At 44.9% G+C, this 7,632-nt stretch overlaps 1 non-coding gene across 1 annotated transcript; it reads right to left on the bottom strand.

Moving 5' to 3' along the window:
* Positions 1-3,778: 3,778 nt before the first annotated feature.
* TRNAV-AAC lies at positions 3,779-3,851 on the bottom strand. The gene has a single exon. It is a non-coding gene; the product is annotated as a tRNA-Val (tRNA).
* Positions 3,852-7,632: the final 3,781 nt, after the last annotated feature.

Below are 7,632 nucleotides of genomic sequence, written 5' to 3'. Positions count from 1 at the left end.
TATCTTGCCCAGCAACAACAGTACAGTGGTGGGTAACGAGAGATTTAGAGGGATTTAAATTTGAGGCCTAGTATTTAGGCGCTGGGTCACCGGTATGGATTTAGTGACAGAATTAGACTTGGAAATGCACAGAAGCGTGTGTGTGAAGTTATTCTGAATGACCCTATGTGCACCTTCAATATTATATACCCTTTTAGGGATAGATTTCAAATAGCTCTGATATAGCAGAAACCACTAAATTATGAAATTGCTAAATTGGGAATTGTACTTCAACCCAGAACAAAAAATGTGCTTTGACGGACACTAAATATCTTGCCCAGCAACAACAGTACAGCGGTGGGTAACGAGAGATTTAGAGGGATTTAAATTTGAGGCCTAGTATTTAGGCGCTGGGTGACAGGTATGGGTTTAGTGACAGAATTAGACTTGGAAATACACAGTAGCGGGTGTGTGTGAAGTTATTCTGAATGACCCAATGTGCACCTTCAATATTATATACCCTTTTTGGGATAGATTTCAAATAGCTCTGATATAGCAGGAACCACTAAATTATGAAATTGCTAAATTGGGAATTGTATTTCAACCCAGAACAAGAAATGTGCTTGAACGGACACTAAATAACTCGCCCAGCTACAGCACTAGGGACAGATTTAGCTGGATATAAATTTGAGGCCTAGTATTTAGGCGCTGGGTGACCGGTATGGATTTAGTGACAGAATTAGACTGGGATATGGCCAAAAAATGAACAGACTATTGCTGGTTAAATGCACTTGGTGTGACAGCTTCACCCTGATGTAGGCTTTAGCCAAAAAACAACCACACCATTGAGGGTTAAATGCACTTGGTGACAGGCGCAGCTTGCCCCTGATTTTGTATATGGCCAAAAAATGAACAGACTATTGCTGGTTAAATGCACTTGGTGTGACAGCTTCACCCTGATGTAGGCTTTAGCCAAAAAACAACCACACCATTGAGGGTTAAATGCACTTGGTGACAGGCGCAGCTTGCCCCTGATTTTGTATATGGCCAAAAAATGAACAGACTATTGCTGGTTAAATGCACTTGGTGTGACAGCTTCACCCTGATGTAGGCTTTAGCCAAAAAACAACCACACCATTGAGGGTTAAATGCACTTGGTCGCAGCTTGTGCTGGCGCACCACAAGACACAAAATGGCCGCCGATCACCCCAGAAAAATGAGACTGACAAACGGTCTGTGCAGCCTAAAAACAGTGAGCAATTGAGGATCAGCAGCTCAATGATCCACAGCTGCAGATCGATCAGTTAATCAAGTCCTTTGGAGGAGTTAATCTGCCTAATCTCGCCCTACTGTCGCAGCCGCAACCTCTCCCTACGCTAATCAGAGCAGAGTGACGGGCGGCGCTATGTGACTCCAGCTTAAATAGAGGCTGGGTCACATGGTGCTCTGGCCAATCACAGCCATGCCAATAGTAGGCATGGCTGTGATGGCCTCTTGGGGCAAGTAGTATGACGCTTGTTGATTGGCTGCTTTGCAGCCTTTCAAAAAGCGCCAAGAAAGCGTCACAAAAGCGCGAAGAAAGCGACGAACACCGAACCCGAACCCGGACTTTTACGAAAATGTCCGGGTTCGGGTCCGTGTCACGGACACCCCAAAATTCGGTACGAACCCGAACTATACAGTTCGAGTTCGCTCATCCCTACTGAGGAGCACTGATGGTAACATTAACATTACTGGGAAGCACTAGTGGGGGCATTACTATTACTGAGGGGCACTAATCGTGGCATTACAATTACTGGGGAGCTCTAATGGGGGCATTACTATTACTGGGGCGGCACTAATCAGGGCATTATTATTACTGGGGGGCACTAATCGGGGCATTACTATTACTGAGGGGCACTAATGGTGGCATTACCATTACTGGGGGGCACTAATCGGGGCATTACTATTATTGGGGGGGCACTACTAGGGGCATTAATATTACTAGGGGCCCTAATAGGGGCATTATTAATTCTGGGTGGGACTAATGGAGGCTTTATTATTACTGGGGGCACTAATGGGGGGCAAAAATGATTCTTTAGTGTCTCCACATTCTGAAAGACATAGTTTTATTTTTTTTTCCAGGATGAGATGACGGTTTGATTGGCACTATTTTGGGGTGCGTATGACTTTTTGGTGACAAAAAATGGCTTTTTTTTACACCGTTTTTATTTTTTTACAGTATTCACCTGAGGGGTTAGGTCATATGATATTTTTATAGAGCAGGTTATTACGGACGCTGCGATACCTAATATATCTACTTTTTTTTTATTTAAGTAAGTTTTACACAATTTCATTTTTGAAACAAAAAAAAAATCACGTTTTAGAGTCTCCATAGTCTGAGAGCCATAGTTTTTTTCAGTTTTTGGGAGATTATCTTGGCTAGGTTATGATTTTTGAGGGATGAGATGACGGTTTGATCGGCACTATTTTGGGGTGCGAATGACTTTTTGATCGCTTGCTAATACACTTTTTGTGATGTAAGGTGACAAAAAATGGCTTTTTGTACACCATTATTTTATTTAATTTTTTATGCTGTTCACCTGAGGGGTTAGGTCATGTGATATTTTTATAGAGCAGGTTCTTACAGACGCGGCGATACCTAATATGTATACTTATTTTATTTACTTACGTTTTACACAATACCAGCATTTTTTAAACAAAAAAAAAGATGTTTTAGTTTCTCCATATTCTGAACCATAGTTTTTTATTTTTTGGGCGATTGGCTTAGGTAGGGGCTAATTTTTTGCAGGATGAGGTGATGGTTATATTGGTGCTATTTTAGGGGGCATACGCCTTTTTGATCACTTGGTGCTGCACTTTTTGTGATTTGCATTTTATACACTGCTTTTATTTTTTAATGGTATTTATCGGACAGGGTGGATCATGTGATATATTTATAGAGCCGGTCATTACGGACACGGCGATACCTAATATGTGGTTGTTTTTTTTCAGTTTTTTATTAAAAACATTTTTTTTTTCTTTACTTTATTTCTGATGTTCACTTTGGGGGTCTGGTCCCCTCTGCAATGCATTACAAATACATCTGTATTGTAATGCATTGCCTGTTAGTGTATTACACAGAGTAATACACAAACAGGTTGCCTAGGAGACCCAGCCTGAGGCTGGATCTCCTCGGCACCCGTAGAAGGCAGTTCCCAATGCCATGCAAGGCATTGGGCAGCCTCTGCACGGCATCGGGCTGCCTTCTGAGACATCGAGTCCTCGCCACAGCAGTGCGGGGACTTGATGGGCTCCCTCAAACACATACCCCTTCTATGCCGCAGTAGCGGCATAGAAGGGGTTAATCTGCAGCGATTGCCGATACGGGGGGGAAATCACAGGACCCCCCTCCACATTGACCCAGGGTGCCTGCTGATTGTTTTCAGCAGGCACCCAGTTCCAATCACCGCCCGCGGTGTGGCGGTGATCGGAAATACACAGGGCGTACAGGTACCTGTACACCCTGTGTCCTTAAGAGGTTAAGGAAATACTGGCCCAACATTTACATGATGTTGTTATAGTTAACTTTTTTATTTATTTTGTATTACTTTTGCGAAAATGTCTGGCTGCTCTGGATTTGCAGACACAAGGCAATGCTATGGTTAGAACACATCTTACTGTCATGTATTAGCATTTACTGTCAGAATTATGAGGAGATTCCGTTTATCAAGTAGTCACAGAGTAAAGAATAAGAAAAGAAGGAATAAAATGAAAGTAATAATTCTGATAAACCACGATGTAGGATGAAAAGAAAAAGTGTTTCTGCCCGGTCTCGAACCGGGGACCTTTCGCGTGTTAGGCGAATGTGATAACCACTACACTACAGAAACAGCCGTGTGAGGAAGGCTGTGTGACCTTTCCAGAGTTGTTATACTGCTGAGTGTATTGGATGCATTTGTGTTTTATGGGGTTGTGTTTATTGGGTTGTTATACTGTGGTGCTAACTAGCGCCCCCTCCTGCTCCATTAGAGTCCTAAAGCCAACCCTAGACTCTCAGGGACCCACAGGCTGTTTTCTGATAGCCCTAGTGCAGTCAGGAGCTCCAGACTGGGAGGAAAGCACAAGGCATGCATGAGACTGAATTTAGCCCTAGGAGGAGCATGGCTGGCTGTTTTTTGTTACAGTGTGGCTGAATATTATAAGACATTATAATCAATGGCTGACTTTTATTTTTTTTTGGGGGGGGGGGGTTGGGCAGTATGGCGGCCTGTTTTGGGAGCAATGTATGAGATATGGGCAATGTGACTGCTCTTTATTAGATCACCGTGGCAGGCAATTATAGAGGGCATTGTGTTTTTTACACGTGGATCCCGCTCTGGTGGACATAGTCACTTATGGTCTGCTTCAATACATCTTGAATTCCAGAAACCAGGTTGATCCTTCTTTCTTGGTTATATACAAATGTTTCTTGTAAAATTCAATTTAAAACTCTACTATAAGTCTAAAAAGCCCTGTACAACGGGGAACCACAATACATCTCCATCTAACTCACCTGTGCTCTTTGCTCATCCTATGCCCTCATCCTTCCCAATTACACACTCTTTTTTTACCACCCTTACAGCATAGGTGGGTGAACAGATTGTACAACTTAAAGGGGTTGTCCGCAGGGGCGTACATAGAAATCATTGGGCCCCATAGCAAGAATCTGAATTAGGCCCCCTAACCCCACCCACTACCCTGGCCCATCCCACCTCCTGACCTGGCTCCTCCCCTTCCACACCCCCATTTGCCAATAAAGAAATGTATACATGACCTACTGAATACGTTAGGGACACTGGCGTAATTAAAAATGACTAGGCCCCACAGAAAATTTTTGAACTGGGCCCCACAGCAAATATTTGAATGGGCCCCCCCAGTTGTCCGGCAGAGACCCTTGACTTTTTCCCTAATCCAGTCCAATTATTGTCTAATAGACAAGTCATGGAAATATATGTATACTGTAATATTATATTTTAACACTGTCTATTGCACGATAATTGGACTGTATTAGGGTAGAAGTCAAGGGTCTCTGCCATTCAGAGGTGACAGACAACTGGAGGGGCCCATTCAAATATTTGCTGTGGGGCCCGTTCAAAAAAAAATCCTGTGGGGCCCAGTCATTTATAATTACGCCAGTAAAGCTTAATGATCCGGGTTGGGGTTGGAAAGATAGTGACTAGGGGCTGGGGCAGTCTTACTGTGTGGGCGGGCAGGCAGTGGCTCAGGTCCGGACTGGCTGGTGACACTGGCGAGGCGGGCAGCACAAGTCACTCTCAACTTCTTCCACTCTGTGTATGCACCTGCTGCCTGCCAGCGAAACACTGGGCCAATCAGCAGCAGGATCTTTGCACACTCCTAATGCTGATTGGCCCATTGTGTAAAGCTGTGCAGGCGCACGAGCCGAGGGAGCGCGCGGCCAGGCTGAGTACTAATAAGCGCTGGGAGGCGGAGCCAAAGAGAACTCGGGAAGGGGGGGCGGACTGGGTGTTATTGGCGGCGCTGGGAGCCGGACCGCCTCTGCCCTAAGCTGAGCCTGCAGTGAGTGCAGTTGCAGGGGGTGGGGCCTTCCGTGCGCTCCGGGCCCCCCCTGTGCCGCGGGCCCCATAGCAGTGGCGTACCCTGCCTATATTGGCGGTACGCCACTAGTTGTCCGGGTTCAGAGCTGAACCCGGACATGACCTTATTTTCACCCAGGCAGCCCCCCTGAGGCTAGCATCTCATGCTCCGATGCGCTCCCTTGCCCTGTGCTAGATTGCGCAGGGCAAGGTCTCTTTTGTTTTCAATAACACACTGCCGGGCGGAAACAGTGTGTTCGGTGACGTCACTGGCTCTGATGGGCGGGCTTTAGCGCTGCCCTAGCCGTTTTACTGGCTAGGGCAGCGCTAAATCCCGCCCATCAGTGCCGGCGACGTCACCAGGGTTCCTGGCAGCCCCATGGAGAGCCCGGTACGTCACCAGATCTCCAAAAAATGCCTTTGCCCTGCGCGATTTAGCAAAACAGCTCCGATGCTCATGTCAGGAGGGCTGCCTGGGTGAAAATGAAGGGATGTCCGGGTTCAGCTTTGAACCCGGACAACCCTTTTAAAGGCTATGTACACCTTTGCAAACAATTCTTTTATGATTGCATTTTACCAATATTGGGCTAAATAATTTTTTTTCAATTGGACTTCATTAAAAATATTGAGGCGTTCTGTCACAAAGGGTTAAATGTTTTTCTAGCTGTGTGCATCCTACTTTCACTTTCAATTAATAACCCTTATCTTTAAATTACTAAGAGGTCATAAACATTTATTTAAAGGAAAACTGTCATATTTTCATCACAAAATCTATTTTAGCATATGTTACTGCTGCAGCAGCATTATGCATAAAGCCATCTTTAGTTTTTTCACTTACCACTAATTTCCTTGAGTTTTCCCCTTAGTTACGGTTGTTTTGAATCCTAAATTATGAGGATCTTCTCAAGATGGCTCCTGTGCCAGTTCTCTGAGGCCAAAACTGCATTCCCTCAGGTCACATACACACTTGCTGTAGCCAGCAGCTCCCTGCCAGCCAATCAGATTGGATTACTGAGAGACACGCCTCCTCACTCTGAAGCCTAATGCAGGCATGCAGTGTGAAGGACCGCCCCTCTGTCTTCCTAGCCGGAGACAGATGACCCATAGCAACGGTCTTTTAAGGGAGCAGTGGAAAAGGGACAGGAGACAGTAATGAAAGCTGTTATTATAAGGTAATTACAGATCTTTTGGCAATCATTGGCAGACTAACTCAGGTATACATGCCTAGCTCTAATAAAAATATGACAGTTATCCTTTAAGCCATGTTCTTATCAGTAAGATAAGGATTGAGCTATAATGAGTGTTTTCAAGGTCAGAGAGCAGAGATAAGGAGCCCGTCAGCTCCCCAACTGATGGAAAAAAAGAACTAATCCAAAGGCTGCTACCAGAGCATCTCTGCTCTGTACAGAAAAAGGGGTTCCATATTTTTAATAAAGACCAAGTGAAAAAATTACCTTTAGCTCATAATGAGTATAATGCACTAATAAAAAAAATATTGGCCCCAAAGGTGTACATAGCCTTTAGGCAATAGTGCCGATACTCCTCCCCTCCACTGCTTCCCCCAAGAATCCCACCAACACTACTCCACCCTTAATCCCCTCATCCAATTATTTTTACAACTTTTACAGCTACAGTATCTTCCATTCTAAGAACCGCCCCCTATTGTTACCTTACCTCCCCCCTAGACTATCTTGTTCCACCAGCCATGTGGTCACCTCTGCTTTGCACAAAGGGACCTCTATCCAGGAGTATCCCAATATAACTATCCCAGTCTCCCTACTACTGCCTTTCTCTTCCTGGGGGGGACACATGACCCTCCTTATGGTTCCTTATGGCATTTTGCCTGTTTGGAAATCTTTCTCAATTGCAAAGAGGGACATGTGCCCCCTCATAGTAGTTATGCGAGATATGTGCCCCCCTCATAGTAGTTATGCGAGATATGTGCCCCCTTCACAGGAGTAACATTAAAAAGTTGAATTAAACTATAGGTCCCTTTAAAACTAGGAATGTTAAAAAGATGTAATGTTTTACAGCTCCACAGAATGGGTGCAGTATGGGAGAATTCCTGGAGATGGGG

This window comes from Bufo gargarizans, chromosome 2 (assembly GCF_014858855.1).
Source record: "Bufo gargarizans isolate SCDJY-AF-19 chromosome 2, ASM1485885v1, whole genome shotgun sequence".
NCBI classification, from domain to species: domain Eukaryota; kingdom Metazoa; phylum Chordata; class Amphibia; order Anura; family Bufonidae; genus Bufo; species Bufo gargarizans.
Note: the sequence above shows the minus strand (reverse complement) of the source record. Positions and strands in the feature narration are given on the sequence as shown.